The sequence below is a fragment of the Ambystoma mexicanum genome, chromosome 6q (assembly GCF_040938575.1).
Source record: "Ambystoma mexicanum isolate Mex_15411 chromosome 6q, UKY_AmexF1_1, whole genome shotgun sequence".
Lineage (NCBI taxonomy): Eukaryota > Metazoa > Chordata > Amphibia > Caudata > Ambystomatidae > Ambystoma > Ambystoma mexicanum.
The window spans coordinates 728,528,715-728,546,494 of record NC_090937.1 but is presented as its reverse complement, the minus strand read 5'-3'; the positions used below and the strand labels follow the sequence as shown (position 1 = coordinate 728,546,494).

The window sequence follows — 17,780 nt, the reverse complement described above, 5'->3', positions numbered from 1 at the left end:
TTGCCGGTAACAGTATTCAACTTCTTGTTAACTCGCTTGAGGCTTTAAACGAGTAGAAGTTGTTTGTTGCATCTAAAATACTATGAACAATTTTTATTTAAAAAGGTTTTTAATACACATAGTACTTTTACATAATGTTACAAAAAGAAGAAGAAATGATACACTTCATAATGTTCAAATACCAAATTAATTTCATTTCCTTTCAAGGAAAAGTAACTAGGCCACCCAATTCCCAATAATCAAATGTGGCTTTTCCCGCCACAACTAACTCAGACTAACGGCTTTACCAAACTCAATCTCAATCTCTGTTATCAGCCCCCTACCCCGCAACTTAATTCCCTCTCCCAGCATTAATTATTCGTCCAATTTGTGCGACTATCCTTAACTCCCTTGCCCATGATGGAGTTGAAGTAGAAGTCAATCTGTGGGTGTTCTGCTCTAGCCATTTTAAAGAACAGGGCGAGGCTACGCTTCATCAGCTGAGCCCACCAAGACACTAGTCCCAGTTTCAGTCTAATAAGGCTAACTGGGACTGAGGCAGGGAGCCCCAAGAACCTCTCCAGAATCGTCCTTCCAGGGTGTCAAACTTTCTGCTCTTGCCTCGAGTCAATTCGACTCCATACAGGACAGTCGCCGATACGTTAGCCCCGTAGAAGTCGAATAAGGGAAGTAGGGAAAATTCACACAACCTGGTTTTAACTGCTTTGGCACAAGCCCCCACTTTCGCTTCCATTTTTCCTTCAATTGTACATCGCCGTTTGTGGGAGACAGAAAATCCTAAGTATTGTATGCACCCCTGTTTACAAACCCAGGAATCGTTGATTTTCCACTTGTAGCTAATCAGTTTTTTCCTCTTGCTACAAGTCATCATGTGCGATTTAGCTGGGTTCACTGTAAGATTGTTCTTTGCCAGGTAGGTCATAAATCCCATAAAACAGCGCTGCAGTCCAGCAGGAGTGTAATCAATCAATCAGGACTACATCATCTCTATATGCAATCCGCTTGCAGTTCCCCCTACCTAAGGGCGAAAACCCCACGTCTTTGCTTCCTCCCACAAATCTGCTAGATACAGATTAAAAAGAGTGGGAGCAACCACGCACCATTGTCGTACCCCCCTAACCATAGAAATAGATCTTGAGAGGGTGCTTCTGCTGTTGACCCCCACTTTGCAGCTGGTATGTGAGTAAAGCATCAGAATCATTGCCAAAAGACCTGCATCGATGCCCCAATTTGCCAGCTTCTTCCACAATCGTGGAAGGTCCACATTGTCGAAAGCTGCTGAAAGGTCTATGGCTGCTACATGCAAATTAGTAGGCCCACTACCTTCAAGCATGTAATAGAAAACAGTTCTTTAAGGTGCCCACTCCCCTCCTAAATCCGGTTTGTAACGGGAGCAGGCAGTGGGTTGGTTCTGCCCAAGACCTCAGTTCTCTTAACACCATAGTGGCCTAGACCTTAGAGGACGTATCGATAAATGAGATAGGGGAGCGCCGAGCGCCTGGGAGCTATCCCCCATCTCCTTTTTTAAGATTGGGCTCAGTATGAATTGGTGCCATGAGTCAGGACATTTACCAAATTTTGCGATTTGTTTGAATAAATTTCCTAAAATATCAGCCCAGAGAGGGGGGGTTATTCTTCAGGACCCCATTTGTCACCCCATCTGGTCCGCTGGCCCGTGAATTGCTAAGGTTGGCTATGACGAGTTCTAAGTCTTCCCTATCAAATTTGGCCTTCCATACTGGAACTTGGGCCACTGCCTGTGTATCACAGGTGTGGAACTCCCTGTCCCCACTAAATTTGGTCTGGAAGAACTTCACCCATGCTTCCTCTGCCACACCCGACGTCTGTAGCGGAGACTGAAGTCTAGTCTTATTGTTCAGTGTCCACCATATACCTCGGGTGTCTTTCTTCATTAACTTTGCCAATAGCTCTCCATTGTTATCCATGTATCTGTGTGTTTTCTGATACCTAGACCAGAGTCTGTGTTTTTGCTTCAGGGAATTAATTTATTTTTTCATTGTCGCCTTATTAAACAGAGAGCTTTTTTTACATTCCTAATTTCTTTTTGTAGATGTTTTCTATCGTGAACTGCACTGTCAAATGGTTGCCTCTTGACAGCCAGGGTAGGCATGAAGGGTATTCCTATTGTTGAAACCCCTACATTTCCCAGTTTGTCAAGCAGAGTGGAGAAAATGTTGGGTGCCGTTGCCGCTTTCTATCTTCCAAAATAAGGTCATTGCACCACCAGGCAAGCCTGTTCTTAAGTTTCTGCACGTTAGCGCTGCATTGCAGCAATCTTCCACCTTCCCCCATGATTAAAAGTTGTCTATCAAACATTGATTCAATTTTTTCCAACGGATCCAACGCTAACACCATTAGTAAGAGGAGGGAGTCATCGCTCCTTTTTGTTTTTAGAATGTGTAAGTCTCTCAGCCTTGCCACATCTGTGTTTTTAGTAAAGATGTAGTCAATCAGGGATGTGAAAGCATTGGCCCATGTTGGAATATCTTTTTGGGACCGGTTCCCGATCAAATTAGATTGGGTAAAGCCCCATCTCGACTGGAAGTTTCCCTCCTGTCTTGCTCGACAAACTCACCGGGTGTCACCATACAATAAGTTTAAGTCCCCCTCCAAGAATAATGGGACCCCCATGCCCTTCTATTTGCCATTCGTGTAAGGCATTTTCTACGAACAATTTAAATGTAATATGCGCGTATAACAGGAAAATCTCTTACTCGCATGAGAAACTAACATTGCCGAAATCCATTATTACAAGACTGTTGCTGTCTGAAGGAGCGGTCGTGTGTCCCTAATTAAGGATAGGGAACGCTGCTAAGACCATTACTGAATACCTAACTCTGACAAGAGTTACAATCTTTGAAGCGTGAAAACTACATCAAAAAGTGGTTGCTTGTGCCTAATTGTGATTCCCAAAGAAGACCTGAACTCTATCATTTACTTTTACACAGGAATACAATTATATATCCATCTTAAATCCTTGAAAATTACTTTAAAGAGTGGTCGTGTGTGCCTAATTGTGGTTTCTACTGAAAGACTGAACCTTATACTCTATTCAAACGTGAAATAACTTTTTTTAGCAACTTTATTTAAAATCGGTTGCATTCATATAACATTTTCCAACAATAGGGATCAGACAGACATTAATGCTCGTTGTAGTACCTTTTTGAGACAGTTCCCACCCTACCCGCCTTGTATCGTCCCTTTCAAACTCTGCCAGGACCCTGTGAACCCCACAAAACATCAACGATTGTATAGGAATTGCGCCTGCGCTGGAAAGTTGAGGTCGTACTCCAGGATCGGGAACTAAATGTCAGTGAACTGGTGTAACACCCCTTCTTTGACCCGGAGTAAAGTCTGGGTTATGGAAAATTGCAATGCGTGGGTTCACTGTTGTCTTGGTGTAAGAGAGTAGACCGGGCCAGCATTTTCACACTAGGGCGGAGGTGTATGGCAGAGGGCTGAAGGGAAGTGGCACTCTGGATTGTTCAATTTCTACCCATGGAGGTGTCATTGGATGTGATCCAGGTGAGAAAGTGTGTCAACTGTGCCGCTGCATAATAATTGCGCAGATTCGGGACCCCCATCCCACCCAATCAGAAGTTGCCCATCATCACCTTTCTAGGAATCCTAGACTTTCTCCCCCGCCATATAAATTGGAAGAACTTCCGCTGCAATCGGAGGAGGGGTGTTTGTTGGATCGCCACTGGCAGCACTGAGCAGTGATAAAGAAATCTTGGGTGCAAGTTCATTTTACTGGCTGTGATCCGACTCATCAACAAAATCTCCTGGGCCAACCACATCTTGAGATCAGCTTCCAGTTCCTTAAAGAGATGTGGGAAGTTAACCGCATTGAGCCCCCTCGGGAGCGCTGAGATGTGAACCCCCAAATATTCTATGGCTTTATCGTCCCACTTAATCAGGTAGGAGGGCCAAAGAGCCTCCACCTCATTCGGTGTCCAACCCACCCACAGGGCCCCAAATTTGTGATGGTTAACCTCAAAGCCTGTAACCCATCGAAAGGAGTATAGCTATACGATGGACTGTTGTAAAGAAGATTGAACATTTGTGAGGGTAAGCATAACATTGTCCACACACAGGGACTACTTAATATCTGTGGCCTATTCTAACCCCCGCGATGGAGGGATTGTTGTGGACCCGTTGGACAAAGAGCTCCATTACCAGAGCAAAGATTAGCAGGGAAAGGGGGCACCCCTGCATTGTCCCACACGTGAGGGCTATAGGGCCTGTTTGCTTTTAGATCACGTGCAATGAGGTCCTAGGCAAGCTATAATTGTCCATGAGTATCTTCCGGAAGAGCGGCCCAAAGTGGAATGCTTCAAGGGTAAGTTGCATCAAGGCCCAGTTGACCTTGTCGAACGCCTCAGTGGCGTCTACCATCACCAATGCCATCTTAAGCATTCTGAAGTTGCTATCTCCACCAGATTTAGGGCCTGTTGAATATTATCCCCTGTGATTCTACCCAGTATGAATCCGGTCTGATCCACGTTGATTATTTTGGGGAGGACACCGGCTAACTGTTGGCCAAGATCTTGGAGTAAATATTGGCGTCAATATTCAGCAACGAGATTGGCCTATTGGAGGCGCAGTGTCTAGGGTTCATGTCAGGTTTTAGCAACAGAATAGTGGAGGCGTATGGATGGGGTTGTGCATCCAGTCTGCTGGAATGAGTTGAAGAGATCTGTTAGGGGAGCTAGGAGTTGGACCCGAAAGAGTTTATAGAACCTGGTCGTCAATCCATCGGGACCGGGGCTCTGGCCTTCAGGGATCTGATTACAGAATCTACTTCTTCAGCCGCGATTGGTAAGTCCAGGGTATCCCTATTTGCCTCTGTGTGGTGCGGGAGAGCAGCCCCCTCTACATACTACCTCTGATCTGCAATGGCTCGGGTAGTGGCCGACACAGTTTCAGAATTAAGTGAGACGCCGCTAGCTGTAATTTAGTGTCTTCTGTGTATTGTATTGTCCCATGTGTGTCCAGCAGGCCTACTATTGTGTTTCGTCCAATTTTCTAACCAGGAATTTATTGCCCTTATTAACCTTGGCGTAGTACCTCTTCTTTGTTCTGAGGAGAGTCTGTTCCTTTTCCTCTGCATAGTGCTCCTCTAATGTATTGCGGGGTATCTAGAGGGACCGATGGGTCTTCGGAGACAACACTTTTTGTGCCTACTTTCAGCCTCAGCTACCTACCTCTCCAGCCATGCCCTTATCTCAAACCGGCATTTCCGGTTGGCCGCCGCATGGGCTATAAGTTCCCCCCCTGATTACCGCCTTCATGGCCTCCCATACTGTCGCCACCGAGGTGGATCCTGTAAGATTCTCCCGGAAATAATTTCTAATGGCCTTTGCAATCCTGTTCTTAAGGACCATATCATTAAAAATAGGATCATATAAACTCCATAAGGGCTTAGGGGAGTGGCTCAGGGTAATGAATTCAGAGTGTTATGAGGACTGGGGCATGATCCGACAGTGCCCTTGTTCCTATGGCCATGTTGTTTACATACGACATAAGCTGGGGGTTGGCTAAGATTAGATCTATGTGGGATGAGGTGCGATGTGTGTGAAAGAAGAATGAGAAATCTTTTTCCCTCCAGTGGAGTACCCTCCAGACATCGATTACCCCCAAGGACTCAAACAGGCGTAGTAACCCCAGTGCAATTTTAAAGTCTTTTGACATGGGTTGGTTAGTTTTATCAGCCAGGGCACCCACCAGCCCATTAAAGTCTGCCGCTATTACCACATGGCCCTCAACAAAGTGGGTCAGTTCGGACTCCAACTCCAGTAGGAAAGCCTTTTACCCCTCGTTCGGGGTGTGTACAGAGATCAAGGTATAAAGCTGACCAAATAGCATACCTTTGGCTCCCACATAGTGCCCTTCTAGGCCATGTAGGTCTCCAGCTCTACAAAGTGGACCCCCCTCGCTAGAAGGATCCTGTGCCACATTTTTTAGTCCCGCTGGATGCCAGGAATTGTTTCGGACAGTCTCTGCTGCGCAGACGAGAAAAGTCTGGTGGAGTCAGGTGAGGCTCTTGAAGAAATACAACAGAGCTGTTCAGCTCCTTCAGTCTCTGTAGGGTTGATTTACACCTAACTGGAGAATGTAAGCCTTTTACGTGAAGTCACGTATTTCAGCTTCTGGTGGGATGGAAGTAGCAGTTGGGGATCTGAGTTCTACAGAGGAGGAAGGATCAGGGGGAGCATCAGCCGCCATCTGGTTCTAATATCACTTCAGTTTCTTGGAGCAACTAGGTTTTCAACATTTTAAACCAAAACTCACTTTGCCAACAGAACAAAAACAATGATGGGCATGTCGCCCAGATGACCTATGAGTGGCATTACATTCTCGATCTGGTGCAGGTCATGTGGAGCCTGGTCCAAATCTTCTCACTAGTACTCACTGTCGGTCCGATTAGTGTGCGGACGTGTGTCGGGTGCGCTTCGCCGGGTGATCTCCCGGCTATAGCTCATGTGTGTTGCGGGAAGGCTCAGAGCTTCTGCCCCTTCCCCACTTTTGTCCACGTTTTACATGTTGGTCTAGGATCATCCCCCTTTGTTGGTGTGGGTAGCTTTGCAGGAGAGCCTCCGTTTGTACCTGGGCGACTATCCTCCAAACGCCTTATGCCTCCTGCAAGGTACTGATGGTCTCAGTTGTGCCCTTGAGCGTGAACTGTAGCATAGCTAGGAAAAGCCACCGTTATCTGATCTTTTGGTCCTGTAGGACCGTAGTTAGCGGTCTGAGCACTCTTCTCTTCTGAATCGTCACTGTTGCCAAGTCTTGAAAGATCTGGAGGGACGCCCGCTGATAGGATAGTTCTTCTTGCGCTCCGCTCACTGCCATGATATCCTATTTGGCCTTGAAGTGTAACTGTGTAATTACGTGTTTGCAGGAGAGTGGCTATATATGTGTGCTTTTGCAGTTTCTGGCGTCGCCTTCAGACTCCAACTGTTCTGAGCGACTGTTCATCCTCCTTTTCTCTCTACGGGCAGGAGAGGGGGGGCGGCTCAGGAAACTCCAATGGGTCTGCTTCCCTGGCCCAAGACACACCACAGGGCTACTGGGCTTCCAAAAGTTTTGCTGCTCCTACACAGGCAGCTGGGCTGGTGTGCTCTGGCTAGCATCCCCCTCAGTCTGACTTCTGATGGCTTTCCCCCGTTCTCCACCAACCTGCAGCTCCTTCAGGCTGGTGTCGCTGTTCTGCAGAGCTGACTCCGCCACTTGGTTGCTGTGTCTCCTCCATGCTATGGCTCCTTCAGGCTATCATCAATGGTGCGGAATGCCAACCCCCCAATGGGGTGTTGTGCCTCCTCTGTGCACCACTACGTCTAGCTTAAATGTGAGGGGTCCTCCAGTCCTCTGCCTCATGGGGTATCCACCAGGCCACTTGACTGCCACCATAGTCCGGAGCTGGAATGGAGCTATGCTGTGTGCTGCTATTCGGGGCCTCCCTCTCCCCCGGCTTCCAATGCAGCTTCCCTGTGCCCTTTGCCTCTTAGATGTTCAGTGCACCTATGCTGGGTGCACGTCGGTTTTATGCCGGGGACTGCCTCAGGTGTGTGATGCTCCCCTTCCAGTCACCAGAATCCTGTTGGCCAGGCCCTCACCACTCTCCTCTCGCTCCAGCTTCCCCTGCGTAGTACGTCCTCCTCACTGGCTCTGAGATGCGGCACAGTCGGCTCTTCCTACAGTGCTGGGACCACCCGCTGTGCGTACAGGGTCAGCCGGTGCTTCCTTCAACTCTGCCCTCCCAACAGGGCTCCCCCCAGGCCTCCGCAGATGGCCAGCGGGCCGAGGCTAGGCAGCGGGTCGGGATCCCCACTGAATGACGGCTGCCATATTGGATAGGTGCTGGGGTGCTCGAGCCAGGGTCTCCAAACTGTCTATCCAGCTGAATTCCCGGTCCCTGTTGCCGCCACTCAGCCTGGGTCATCAGTTCTCATTGTAGCCATCATCAAACCGCTTGTCCATAACCGGCTTTACATGCTGTTTAACCCACGTGCCACATGGAGACTCCTAAAGAATCGCCTGCAACGCTGGTGCTTCAAGCCACGCCCCCATTACTTCTATTTCTAAGAAGTTAAAAGAATATAAACTGTTGAAGTGGAGAACAAGCATTGCCCAAAAGGCACCCCTTAATAATACTGAAGCCAGCCTTTCTAAGAGTTAGTCGTCCAGCTGCACTGTGAAGTTACTAACAATTAAATGGCCTAAGATGCAAGTGTGCAAGCATTACCTGAAGCTAAGCGCAGCAGCAATGCATCTGGGTAATTACTTGGGCTGATAGCTGGCAGAAATGTGCAGGTGAAGGTGGCGAAGGATAGCCAGCTGCTTGTAAAGACTATTTTTAGTTGACCCATCCTTCAGTGCCAAAGATTGTGGGAGCCAGAGAAAAGTGAGTCTTAAAGGCAACCCTGGGTTGTTATTGTGGCAGACGGAGAAGAGGGGCAAGGAGGCTGCCCCTTTTGAAGAAATGTATTAAAAGGAAGAGTGCCTTGCCTACCTGAAGAGGTTGAACTATATCTTGTCAAAGCCTGTCTAACAGTCCAAAATAATTAGCTGTGGTGGTATATCTGGTTGTCAGCATATGCAATATTACAGTAGTCTGAATCAACTGAAGTACTGTGGGACAAAGGTAACTTTTGTCATGGTAAAGCCCGTAGAGATGTGGTTGTGGAAGTGGAAGCAGCCGCATTAAGAAGTCATTCTGACAAATATACCATTGTGAATACTAAAACTGTAACTAAACAAGTCCTAACTGTTGAACAAGAACTGTTTATTATTGGCAGTGTGGATGTTGCATTTTCTTTCGAACTGTGGCAAATTTTTACCAGTGGAATTTTGGTTAATGAACTTTGGCTTTGACTTTGAAACATCAAGAACCGATTCAAGACCTTTATTTCTTTGGTTAAACAATCTGAGTCGACTTTGAATCCTGTGTAAGGGAAATGACCCAGGACAGTGGAAGGTCATCCAGGCATTGTGAATATTGTTTGTGTTATATTGTATTGCCATATGTTTTCTTTGTAGATTTGTTGCTTAGTGTCAGGGCCAGTTATCTTGTGTTAGTGTGTTCTCTTAGCTTTGATTAGGTAGGGAATTCCTCAGCAGAGTAACAACAGAGGCTTTTTGAAAATGTTTATTTTAAGAATAAAATGGCATATTCTGATAAATCAACAAACAGTAGTCTGCCTTGCATTACTGGCCCCTCACAGTATCTTTGTCAGGATGACTTCACAGCATTTCTACTTCCAGCTCTACAACTTCAATTTCTACAAGAGTTTACCATGAGGGTCTACTTCTTTTGCCTCATAGTATTCTGCATTCATTTGTGCTACTGAAGTCTCAAATCTACTAATGACCAAATACACCACCGCAGGTTCAGTACTTTGTGACACCACGACAGCTTCAGCACTTTGTGACTTTAAACAGGTTTTGGTTATGGCAAAATTCACCTTCGGGTACTTCATCACCTTCAAGTAGACAAGGCACTCTTCCTCTGAAAGGAAGGGCAGTGTCTATTGACGAATGTAATTCTTCAGACCCACTACCCTCCTCCGACTCCTCACCTGTTGAGCTGGAATCTGTGTTGAAGAGGACTGGTTCTTGGTACTGATGTAGAGATGGAGTTGGGTACCTATCTCGAAGAGAGAGAGAGAGAGAAAGAGAGAGAGAGAGAGAGAGAGAGAGAGAGAGAAAGAGAGAGAGAGAGACGCGCGCCGAGGCACCAGAGGAGAAAGGAAGGTAGGAAAGTACAATGAAATGGGAAAGGCGTAGGAGTACGCGAGAGAAAGCGGAAAGGAGGGGGCTTAGGTCCGGTGACCGAAGCGGGTTAAAAGTACACCAGAGTGTAAGCGGAGATCAAAGAGCGCTGGAACAAACAAAGTAACAGTAAAGCTAATAGAGAAGTCTTGGTAAAGAGAAGACACCAGGTAGTTGACATTTGCGGTAAGGATTCCTGGCAGGGGAGTATACCAGGCAATCCATTGAAGTTGTGAAAAGACTGAACATTGTTGCAGGATACCTGGCAGGGGAGAATATACCAGGGGATCTAAGGGCCATAAAGAGAGGTCCTGGCAGTCACAAACACCAGACTTTTTAAAACTGTATAAAGATCTTTAAGAGCCCTATAAGAGGATATCGGGCAGCAGAGTATACCAGGTAATCCTCTAAAGTAGAGATGCACACAAGAAGTCCTAGCAGTCAAAACTAGCAGGTGTTTTGAGAGCTGTGGGAAGGTAGCTGGTAGGGAGGTATACCAGGGAATCTGAAGATCCCATGCTAGGTAATTCATCAGAAGTTGTAAAGAAAAGCTTTGCAGTGATACCACATACCTGGCAAGGAAGTCTGACAGGGAGTCTGGAAAGTACACCAACTAGATATTTAAGTTTACAGAATGAGAACTTTGTGAAGCCAATACAAAGACATCATTGTTCAAGAAAGTCAAGTTTTGCTGCAAAGGCACTAATGAGGATTTTTAAAGATATTTGTGTGAACAAGAACTTTCTGACTCCAGGATAAATTCATTAAGGAATTGTAGAAAAGCGAGAAGCTATTTGGTGACCTTAAGGAACTGTTGTTTAAAAGAGACACTTTGATGGCCACCAGGGGGCGTGGAGGAGCGGATGTCTCAGTGAAAGTCTTCTCGTTGTTGAGCCTATTTGTGGGCTGGGCCCCCCCAAGGAGCCCCCAAGGGTAGACAAGGAACAGGACACCAGGAAGGAGGTTCTCCACCGAGCGGATGGAAGGCGGCCTGGGTCGTTGACACAACTTGGCACCTCCCTTCCACCCCCCCTAACCCCCCCAAATTGTGGGGGACCACTCGGGGAGCAGCGGCAGTCCCCGGTCCATTCTGGGGCGAGGGGGTCTATCCACGGCAGACCACGGTCTATCCTCGGAGCAACCTCTGCTACCCTATGGCAATTGGAAGGGGATTGGACTCTAATGCCTGACTTTGAATGCATTTTGGAGCCGGCCGGCAGGGAAACGGGACCGGATGATTGTGGCCTGCCTCTGGCTGGAAGCGTGCCTGTGTGGGACTCCCAGAGCTGAATGAAGGGCTCCCTCCGTAGCAGGCCTGGAGGCGAGGAACGAGTAAACTGAAGCGTCCTGGAGCAATTGGCAGACCAGCTGGGCAGCCCAGCGTGCCTAACTGGGAGGAGGGCGGCTGGCAGGCCAAAGAAAGAGATATCATCAAGCCATGTCACTGAAATCAAAATGTACTGAAGGGGACTAAGCCCGCTGGTGGTGTGGTTGGAGGGCTGATGGCCAGTGGCCCCCTGTGCAGATAAGTTGGGTCGGCCCAGTGGGTAGTCAAAGAAAGTGGATGAATCCCCCCGTCCCGGGCCGTACACCAAAGGAAGAGCTGAGCGATCCGGAGCAGGAGGGTCCTGGACACGCGGAGTAGGGTGGCAACCCGCTCCCCCTCTGGCACAGCTTGAGGTGATCCAAGGGCCTCTCCCCCTACCCCTCTGCTCCTCCACCCGTGAGCGGGGGAGATTGATGTAAAAGCATGTGATGGGAACTGCGTGAGAAGGTGATCCCTGGAGCAGCCCGACATTGGGTACCTGCCCCCCCACCACAACACTGTGTGGTACCACCGGTGGGACAAGACAGCACTTGGTCCCCCACCAACTCCCTCTTTCACCAGAGCTGCTGCAGCCTTACATGGGGCCCTACCCCACTTCCCTTATTTGGGGAAAGAGGTGCCAGGAGTGAGGGAGGCAAGGGGGACACAGCAGGAACTGGATAGGGAGTCCTGCCCATCGTTAGCTAGGAAGTAGCCCGGGGTTGCAAGCGGCCCGCAGAGGAAGAGGAATAGCTTGAACCCCCTCGGGGGTTGGGTGAGGACTCTGCAGAAGCTGGTTACTCAACCAGGTGGAGTGACACGGACTGGGGGGCCGGCGGCGAATACAGAGGCTGTGGTGGTAGCCACTCAGCAGGGCAGCTTGTAACAAGTAGCAGGACTGGGGATGAAGTGTGGGCCCCCTGGGAGTACGCAGGGGCGTGTGCCCACCTCCCCCATCCCAAGGGAGTCAGGAGACCCTCAGCACCCTGAGGGGCCATTCACGGGGGAGCAGCTGGGCCCAGTGGGTCACCCGGGGCATCATACTCAGGGGCCTCCAATGGGAAGTCGATACACCCTGAAGAATAGGAGAGGAGGCAGGGTGAGGGCCCCCGGGTCCGTCAAAGGGGCGTGTGCCCGCCTGCCACTACAGACTCAACCTGTGCATGGGGAGACCCAGAGGAATACTCTTGGAAGACAGAGGGTGCCTACCAGTTGGGGGATGGGGCCATTGGAGGCCTGGAGGTGCGAACCATGACTAGGCCGTGTCTGGGTCCAAGGGACCTCCACTCGCAGCATACTATGGGGGTCCCCCCAAGCCCCCTTGAGAGCACTGACGGTCCTGAAGAAGACGCCTGTGTCAGATATTGGTTCCCTGGGCCTGCGACGCCCATCCTCCCCGGTCTCCACCAGTTCCAGGGGGAACAGCAGCATCCGACCGAGAACTGACAGACTGCCCTATGTACCGGACAGCACAGGAGGAGTAAGATGTCATGGTACATGGCCGCAAGGGAGAAGCTGGCCCCCTTTGAGTACACCCCACAAGCCCCAGTGTAGAAAACGGCTGACCGAGGCAAAAGATCAACAGTGGGACAAGGCGCAGGCTCCACCAAAAAGGACATAGCGGGGTCTCCTGGAAGAGATCAGAAGTATGAGGACGGACATTGGGGGGGGAGTGGACAAGAGGAGGTGGAACATATTTATTTATTCATTCATATTTATATAGCGCGCAGCAGCCCAAAGGCATCGTGGCACTTGTTACAGAAACATACTTAGTTGCATAGTTATCACGTGACATTTGTTACATAACCAGTCCTCCCTGGACACTGGATATCCAAATGGAGGTGAGACTCACGGAGGTCCAAAGAAGGGAGGAGGAAATCCTCATGAAGATGGATGACCTAGAGAACTGCGAGAGGCGCACTAACCTTCGGTTATTTGGAGTCCCGGAGAAAGGGGGAGACCGAGAAAGACCTGCAAAGCGCCTTGTTCTCCATCGCCAAACTCATCTTTGACAATGATGCTATCGACGAGGTCAAGATTGAGAGGATGCACAGGGCTGGTGGTGCGGTGGTTGGCCCCAGATCCGTTCTTGTTCACTTTCACAACTATAGCAATATACGCCAAATTCTGGAACAGGCAAGGAAGAAGGGCTCTATACTGTACGGTTCGGCACGGGTGACGGTCTTCCAGGACTTGTTCTCCCTCATCCTCTCGAAGCGGATGCTCCGCGCTCCCCTCACCAGGTGGCTGAATGAATAGGGAATCGGATACAGGTGGGGGTTTCCTTTTTCCATATCATTTGAAGAAAAGAGGAGCAAATACAGACCCGCTACAGAACAGGAGATTAAGAGGGCTATGAGTGATTTGATTGGTGAAGGTAAAACCCCCTCATACCTCAACGGAATGGAGGCCAGACGGGGGCCAATGGCAAACACAGGGATCAAGGAGAAGATGTATTAAGGGCTCGTGGAAGTTAGGAGGCTGAGCACTCCCCCGGTTGAGGGGACTTGATGCAATAGGTGGTGGCGTGCAGCTATTTGGAGGCTGAGTAATGAATAAAGAGTGTCTTAATGGACCTCGTCCTGTGGGCCAGGGTTGGCCTTCCTGTTCCCCGCCACGGGCAGGGGCATCCTGTGTTATGGTTATTTGAGGGGTTGGTAGTTTTTCTGGGTTTGCTTGCTGGTGCGGGTGGTGTTAAATAATTTTAAGGGGGACACTTGGTGTGTAGTGGTGTAGGTAGGGTGGCTCAAGAATACAAGGTGTGGAAAGAAGGGGCCCTTCCAGGAGGGGGGATCCCACAGGTGGTTCGTTCTTCACCCAGTGATGTCAACAGGAAGGGGCCGAACACTGGGGGGGGGGACTGAAGGGGGTTGGGTTGTTTGGGGTGAAGGGGGAGGGGAGAGCCCACCTGGTACGGGTAGGGTTCTGGCATACGCACGGAGGTCCCAGAGGTGTAGTGGAAGGTTCCCTAGGATAGGGATAACATGATCACAACGGTGGGTAATGGGTCCGGGGGTGGATACCTCCGAGTAGGCACCCTGCATGTGAAAGGTTTGAACTCACCCACCAAACGATCCATGGTGCAAGGGAGTTTCGAAGGGCGGAATTGACGTTATGTTACTCCAGGAACCAAGGTATTCCAAGGGAGTGGAAAAAAGGGTTCCATGTGGGCGGGTAGGTCGAGAGTTCTGGGGCTCAGGTCCCCTGAGAAAGGCGGGGGTGGGTATTTTGGTACTGATGGGTCCTAGATGGGAAATCACGAAGGTCTGGTTCGATGTGCTGAGGAGAGCTCTGTAAGTCTCAGGGATATTAGATGGACTAGGTTCATGTTTGCCACGGTGTATGCGCCGAATCAAGGATAGTTCAGATTTGGGCTGATCTGGACTTGGACAGGTATTGGGCACAGGATCCCCCGGACATCGCACGTTCCTTGACGCCTTCAGAGAGTGGGGGTTATATGATGCCACCTTCACCCGGGGTCAAGGGGTTACACGCTCTACTCCCCACCGCATGGGACATACACGAGGATCGATTACCTCTACGTCTCGAGAGACATATGCGAGGAAGCACGGGGCTCGGAGATCATTCCGATCTCATGGTCTGACCATGATATGGTGATGGTGGATATACAGTGGATGGGCCTCTCCCCCAAAGGGTCTGAGTGGAGATGCAACGACTCCCTTTGGAAGGACACCTTGTTCCTTTCGGAACTGAACAAGGAAATAGTGGAATACTTTAAGGTCAGTGAAGATGGGGAGGTGGACTTGAGAAATGTTCGGAAGCAGTTAAGGCCACTTGGAGAGGGATCCTAATTCGGTAAGGTGCCCGTAAAAACAGGGAAAGGGCAGTAGTTGAGCAGACACTGATGCAAGAGATAAGACAACTGGATGCGAAAGCACACAACCTCTCAGGTGGTCTGGAGGAGAGAATACAGGAGACTAGGGGAAAGAGAGAGGAACTGAGACTCTTGAAGGAGGGGAAAGTCATCCTCATCCACAGTTCTTGAAAAAAAAGTTTTATGAGAAAGGGGATAAAGCAGATTCCCTACTGGCCACAGGGCTGAGGGGTCAGCGCGCAGATAGATTGGTTTCGGAAATCACAGGAAGCAGCGGAGCACGGGGTATAACAGGGGAGGGAATTCCAGATGCCTTTCCAGCCTTTTACGAGAAATTATATGCCTCAGAGGTTTCCACCGAAGCACAGGATATACACCCCTATATGGGGCCCATTAACCTGCCCAAACTCTTAGAGGAAGAATCCTTCGCATTGGAGGCTACCATAACAGAGGAGGAAGTTAGAAAAGCGGTGGCAAGGTTACCCTTGGGGAACGCACCGGGGGAAGATCGCTTCACTGCAGGGTTTTATAAAACATTTCTCCCCGCTGTACTCCTCATCCTGACCAAGCTGTTCAATTATATAATGGACTCTGGTAGGGCCCCGGAATCCTTCTCCCGCACTCTTATTACAGTGATGCCCAAAGAGGGTAGAAATCACCAGAGGTGTGGGGCATATGAGCCGATTTCTCTCCTTAATACGGATATGACGTTTTTTTTAAAAGTTTATTGAATGATTTTGTTTTTGATGCTTACGCATCTTTACAAAATTACATCAACATTCTGTACAAAACTCATCACTTCATTTCTTTACACCGAATTTTCTTACAAATTTAAAAACAAATAATTACAAAAATATTTTTCTACAATTGATTAAAAACAATAAAGAAAAAAAGTTAAGCAACAGGGAATGACGAACATAAATATATGTGTATGTACATTCACAGAAGATTCTGGATTCATGATAGATCCTCAAACCAAAATTGACAGTTAATAAAGAAGCAGGAAACAATACATGTAACAAATTTAACTACAAATTCAATTAAACCAGCCATTTTCGACAGAATAAATCTTACATACAAGATTAAGCATATATCTCTTAGCAAAGTCAAAGCACAGACAAGCACGTCTCAACAATTTGCATAAACTCTAACTCTCTGAGTGTATAGAAATTGCTGCGTCAATGATTTTTATTAAACAAACAGTTGTTAAGATTATTGAATTGGAAGATCCCCACATACAGCGAGTCCAAATTAAATCTCTTCCATATTGAGTGTTAGTAGGACTAAAGGAAGTAATAATTTTTAGTCTTTCTGTTTCAAAAGCTGGACATATAATAAAAAGATGTTTTAAGGTTTCACTGTATTCTGGTATTTTACAGAATCTACAGACATTATCATAAGAGTTATTACAATTATGAAACCAATGTTTCGTTCTTGATTAAGTGTGCAAGAGGTCTAAGCGGAACCGCATATAAATAGCCCGGCTTTCAGCACTGAGACAAAGCATAAGATATTGTAAGCGGGGCACCTGGGAGTGTCTATATAACGCATATTCTGTAAAAGATGGATATTGCGATATTTGTAAACAAGTTGCCGCCCAATCATTCTGGAATAAGCGTTTGTGAGCAGTACTTAACTTTAATTGTAGGTCCTCAGCAGGAACATTGATATCAGATAAAAGGATAAGTATACGTTGTTCAAAGCATGCAATCGACCTAGGGTGGGATTCCCTCAACATGGAGCGGAAGTCTTCATAAAGTGAGTTTTCCAGGGGGAAACTCATCTTAAGGTAGGTTTTCAAAAGACGCCAATGGTGATGCAATGCCAAAGTATTTAAGCCTAATTCGTGCCGTAAAATCGCATTCGGCAGATAAGCAGGTAGGCATAAAGTCACTTTCCACAACTTGGCTTGCAATTTATTTAGAAAAGTCGAAAGATCTAATAGACATAAGTCAAGTCCATATAAGATGATGGCCTCTACCTTTTTAGAGTAAAATTCAAACGGAGGCGCTAGAGAGAACTTGCAATATTTACGAAAGATTATTCGCATTTGATTTTCTAGTGGTAGTACTTTTTCAGCAATTGCTTTTTTCCAGAAGATGGCAGAAGAATTGTTTGCCAATTGTACCCAAGATAGGTCGCTTGTGTGACAATTTGAAGGTATCTTGAATCACTATGCCAGCGAAATTTGCTAACCTTTTTTTTGGAGGAGAGTACAAGAATGTTTGATTTAGAAGAGTTTATGGTCAGGTTATTTTCTCTGCAAAATAAGTAAAATACTTCTAATTTGTTCTGAAGCCCAGAATGAGTGCTGTCAAATAAGAGCACGTCGTCGGCGTAAGCAAGCCAGAATAGTTGAAGCTTGCCGAGTCGAACCGCATTAGATTTCGAGGAATTCCAAATACCTTCAATGTCTGATAAGTATACATTAAATAGGACTGCTGCAAGATTGCAGCCCTGCTTGACACCAGTTTCCGTAGGAATAGACTGGGTCAAGAGGCCTTTGCTGGAGATCCGTAAACCAGGTGAAAAATTAAGGATTAACATTTTGGCCCAAAGTCTACTGCGGATTACACAATCAAATGCGGAGGATAAATCTAGTGAAGCAATGAAGATCGGTCCGTGTGCTGGTTCATGCACTTTGGCAATTAAGTGCGCCAAAATAGTGGCGTTCAATTGAGTCCCCATATTTTTTCTAAACCCAGTCTGTACTTTACTGAGAATATTCATTTCTACGATGTGTTTCTCAACATCTTTAAGGAGAAGTAAAGCAAAAATCTTTGCAGCAACATCAATTAAAGCGATTGGCCTGAAATTGAGAGGATCGTTTAGAGGGCCAGCTTT

The 17,780-nt window shown here is 47.8% G+C and overlaps 1 protein-coding gene across 2 annotated transcripts in view; it reads left to right on the top strand.

Annotated features, from left to right (window-relative positions):
• PRMT9 (protein arginine methyltransferase 9) overlaps positions 1-17,780 on the top strand; it is a 1,177,496-nt gene that overhangs the window by 472,482 nt on the left and 687,234 nt on the right. The window lies entirely within an intron of this gene.